This window comes from Alosa sapidissima, chromosome 21 (assembly GCF_018492685.1).
Source record: "Alosa sapidissima isolate fAloSap1 chromosome 21, fAloSap1.pri, whole genome shotgun sequence".
NCBI lineage: Eukaryota > Metazoa > Chordata > Actinopteri > Clupeiformes > Clupeidae > Alosa > Alosa sapidissima.
In genome coordinates this window covers 1,906,764-1,911,763 of record NC_055977.1, presented here as the reverse complement: position 1 = coordinate 1,911,763, position 5,000 = coordinate 1,906,764, and the positions used below count along the sequence as shown (strand labels likewise).

Sequence of the window (5,000 nt, the reverse complement as noted above, 5' to 3'; positions counted from 1 at the left end):
ACTGGCTACTGGACTTCCTCTGTCAGAGGCCTCAAGTAGTACGTGTTGGCAACAATATCTCAAGCAGCATCACACTGAGCACGGGGGCCCCCCAAGGCTGCGTGCTCAGTCCGCTGCTCTTTACCCTGCTGACGCATGACTGCACTGCAACCTACAGCAACAACCACATAGTGAAATTTGCTGACGACACAACTCTGGTGGGTCTCATAACCAAGGGTGACGAGACTCAATACAGGATGGAGGTCGACCTTCTGACCACGTAGTGTAGGGACAACAACCTCCTGCTGAACGTCAGCAAGACCAAGGAGATTGTTGTTGACTTCCAGAAAGGTCACACCCAACACCTGCCACTGACCATCGACGGTGCTGTGGTGGAGAGAGTGAGCAGCACCAAATTCCTGGGAGTGCACATCAGTGAAGACCTCTCCTGGACCACCAACACTGCATCACTGGCGAAGAAAGCTAGCGCCGCCTGTACTTCCTGCGGAAACTCAGGCGAGCAAGTGCTCCACCAGCCATCATGACCACATTCTACCGAGGCACCATTGAGAGTATCCTCTCCAGCTGTATCGCTGTGTGGGGCGGAAGCTGCACTGAATACAACAGGAAAGCCCTGCAGCGCATAGTGAACACAGCTGGAAGGATTATTGGTGCTTCTCTCCCCTCCCTGAAGGACATTTACACCTCCCATCTCACCCGCAAGGCGACCACAATTGTGAGTGATGCAAGTCACCCCGCTCACAATCTGTTTGATCTACTGCCCTCTGGGAAGAGGTACAGAAGCCTGCGCTCCCGCACTACCAGACTCACCAACAGCTTCATACACCAAGCTGTAAGGATGCTGAACTCTCTCCCTCCTCTCCCCCCTCCACCCTCAGCTACATAACATCCTGGACATTGGACCCACAATGGCCGCCTGCACTACTCCACTTGCACACTTGCACACCTGCACACTTGTACACTTTACAACTTGGTGTTGTTGTCCTGAAAACACAACACTTCTGCTGCTCTTACATAACTTGCACCACTATGCCACTTTCTTTCTTACTTAGGTCAAACAGAACTACCCAAGCCTTTTATTGGCCTGACTTTGCACTAGTATTTTATTGACTGTCTATGCACAATTTCAACCAAATTTTGCTGCTCTTATTTTTTCATTATTATATGTGCCCTCTTATTTACTTATTTACTTACTTTTTTGTTTACTTGAATGTTATGTTTGTCTGTGGACCAAAATTGGTAAAATATGTCTTGTCTTCACCGTGGGATAGTGAGAAACGTAATTTCGATCTCTTTGTATGTCTGGAACATGTGAAGAAATTGACAATAAAGCTGACTTTGACTTTTGCTAGCAAACATTAGAGCCATTCCAACTGTCAGTTATCGTCAACTCTCTACCTAAATAATTTAACCATTTAAACTATCCACCTATTTAACTGTTCAGTCATTCCAACTATATTAAACCTCATTTACCTAGCAAATAATTTAACCATATAAACTATCCACCTATTCAACTGTTCAGTCATTCCAACTATATTAAACCTCATCTACCTAGCAACCAATATAGTTTGTTTTTACGCTGTATGATATTTTACCTCATATTTTTGCATTTTCATGCACTGTATTTCCTTCAGGAAATGCTTTTTTCTTATATGCTAGTTCTTCTTATTATTATTATTCCGCTTACCGCTTTTTCCATACACAATTTCTCTTGAACAGTTTAACTTAGAAACTTCGTTCAAACTTTGTAACGTAAGTCTTCAAACGGACCAGGTTGCTATGTCTTTTCAACTTTAAAACTTTTTAACTTTTTAAACTATTAAAGAAAAACTTTTTAAAAATCACCATAGACTTAACATTGCCAATTGTGACATCATAATACGGCCATTAAGCAATTACAATCCTATGGCAGGTGTTCAGGCCACCTGCAGCCTCAGGCTTTGAGCATACAATCTGGGTCAATTAAGACTACACATCCTATTCAACTGTTTCCTCTGCCCAAAACTGTTTCAAAATAAAAGACCTCAGTACAATAATCCACTGTTAAACAATTTAACCCATTAAACTACTGAACTTTTTACATTCAACTTTTAAACGGTCTACTTTTAAACTATCATTAAACTATCTATTAAACTAGCTGTCTATCAACAACTTTTAACTTGTCATCAACTATGTCCACACTTGTCATCAACTATGACTCCTACCCACTGTAGCTAATTAGCATTGTTAGCATAGTTAGCATGGTTAACATTTTTAGCAAAACTACTAGAAAACATTAGCTAAGTTAGCTAAGTAGCATGGTTAGCATATTAGCATAGTTAGCATAAAAAACTGCTAGAAAACATTAGCTAAGTTAGCTAAGTAGCATGGTTAGCATAGTTAGCATGTTAGCATCGCTAACATAATTAGCATTTTTAACAAAACTGCTAGAAAACATTAGCTAAGTTAGCTAAATGGCATTGTTAGCATGTTAACATTAGCTAAGTAGCATGGTTAGCTTGTTAGCATTTTTAGCATTTTTAGCAAAACTGCTAGAAAACATTAGCTAAGTAGCATGGTTAATATTGTTAGCATGTTAGCATTTTAGCAAAACTGCTAGAAAACATAGTTAACTAAGTAGCATGGTTAACATTGTTACTAGTGCTGTCAAACGATTAAAATTTTTAATCATGATTAATCGCTGAATTCCTATAGTTAATCACGATTAATCACATATTTTATCGCATGATTAAAATTATATTATTTTGCATTTCTGAACTTTCCAGGAGTCCATGTTAACAATATAAAGCAATTATTGTGTATCTTAATTAGGATTCAAATGAAAGCAAAGCAAGTTACTTCATTAACTTAACTTTAAGTAGGTCTATTTGATTATCTCAAAACAAATTTCAAAAGGTGTGCAGCAGACCTGAGGCAACACAATATATTCTTCAGAAATATAGCTAATAAAGGGCATAACAAACATAAAATACTATATTTATTATCTTTGAGTTCAGTTGAAAAATAAGGAACTTTTCTACATGAGTGCACTGCCATTTTATAGGCCTACAGTCTATGGTGCACTGTCACTTGCCACACACATCAGCGCCGAAGTTTTTAACACGCAAACACTGGATGAACAATGGATTTTAAGGAGCAGCGTCGACCAAATATAACTGAATCGTGATTTACACGGCGGCAAAGTGCGATGCTGGTGTGCAGAGTTGTATTGAAAAGAATGGAATCTAATGTACAGTAAATGAATGTCGAAAGCAGAGTGCATCGCACTCATATCGGCATTGGTGTCCACAGCAATTTAAAACACCATTCAGCTGACCGGGAGTTCAGAACTGCGTTCATATTAGGCTACGAATCTACTCTTTGGCCGGCTCGTAAGCCCAAACAAGTGTGTGCAGCATGCCTTTACGTAGCCTACTAAAGGCGCATCATCATAAAGATGAGCGGAAAACAAGTTAACATACATATATCATTGATTCTAATGGGAAAGACAGATAGCCTAATCACACCTTGATGTTACATCTAGTTATTAATTTACAGGCCATTCAATAATTTTACTAACACGGCAGTTATAAAGAATTATGTGTATGTAACTTACTCATGTCGAAACGATGTAGGCTACATTACAACCCATTCAGCACGTACTAGCTACACTTCATATCTACCATATCATATCCCATGTAAAATGGTTAGCTTGCTAGCTAGCTAACTGTGGAACTTCAGTATAACAGGCATAGCCAATTATCTCACCTAGTTGTAGGAAAAAGGCTACGTTCATATTACAAGTGATAGAATGAATGTGTGACTTATATTTAGTTGATGTTATGACATGTAAAGTTAAGCTTGCCGAACTTAGTAGGCTATAGTCAGCCACGGGCAGTTTGACTGTGCCTACATTCGTGACACTCCTGTTAGTAGGCTAAACTGGAAAGAGCAAAAAATAGGAACATAATGGTCACATTAATCCCATAAACACACAGATAACTCAACACCAACCTTATTTTGTGCCTTTTATTCACGTTTGTTTCAAGATTTAGTAAGTATAAGCCCTTTTCGCTCCCCACTTCTATGCAGCATAGGGTTCCATTATCCAAACAGCTCCCTTTCCCCTAAAAGGGGGCGTGTACATGCAGCACGGTCTAGCTAGATCCAGTGTGGTGTTGTAGTTGTTCTAACTTTACTAGTTGTTGCAACAGCTTGTGAAAAAACTACAAAGTTTGTTACACCAAAAAGAACGTTAATCTCACGATAAAAAAATTGACGCTGTTGAAATAGGTTTACGTTAACGCCGTTAATAACACGTTTATCTGACAGCACTAATTGTTACTATAGTTAAAATTGTTAGCATAACTGCTAGCAAACATTAGAGTCATTCCAACTTTTAGTTATTGTCAAATATCTAATTATACACAGCCATTAAACTATTTGAATATCAACATTCATTAAACTTTCAGTCTGTCAACAACTTTTAAACTATTTACATTCAACTTTTAAATGGTCTACTTGTAAACTATCATTAAACTATCTATCTATTAAACTAGCTGTCTATCAACAACTTTTAAACTATACATTAAACGGTGTACTTTTAAACTACCATTAAACCATCTATCTATTAAACTTGCTGTCTATCAACAACTTTTAAACTATCTACATTCAGCGGTCTACTTTTAAACTATCAACTTTTATTAAGCTTTGCAACCACCATGTCTATCCTAGCATTACCGTAGTAACCATCTCTGTATTATCTATTTTAACTATACATGATATTTTACATCACAACTTTTGCATTTTCATGCACTGGTAATTCCTTGGAATTGCATTTCTAGTTATTTTTCTTCTACTTATTTGTGCGTTTAATTCAGCTTCAACCGTTTGATGTAGAAACTTCGTTCAAACTGTGTTGCGTAGGTCTTACTTAGGTGACTTCAGCTATGTATTTTTCAACTTTGTAACATTTATACTTTTTGAACTATTAATTAAAAACTACTAAAAATGTCCCCATA

General features: G+C 37.8%; 1 protein-coding gene and 1 long non-coding RNA gene across 2 annotated transcripts in view; both read right to left on the bottom strand.

The window, feature by feature from the left end:
- Positions 1–5,000, bottom strand: part of necab1 (N-terminal EF-hand calcium binding protein 1) — a 50,916-nt gene that overhangs the window by 31,749 nt on the left and 14,167 nt on the right. The gene's annotated exons all lie outside the window — the stretch shown is intronic.
- LOC121696259 lies at positions 2,473–4,670 on the bottom strand. The gene is made up of 3 exons (XR_006026272.1): positions 4,600–4,670; positions 4,325–4,518; positions 2,473–2,497 (listed from the first exon to the last, which is right to left on the bottom strand). It is a non-coding gene; the product is annotated as an uncharacterized LOC121696259 (long non-coding RNA).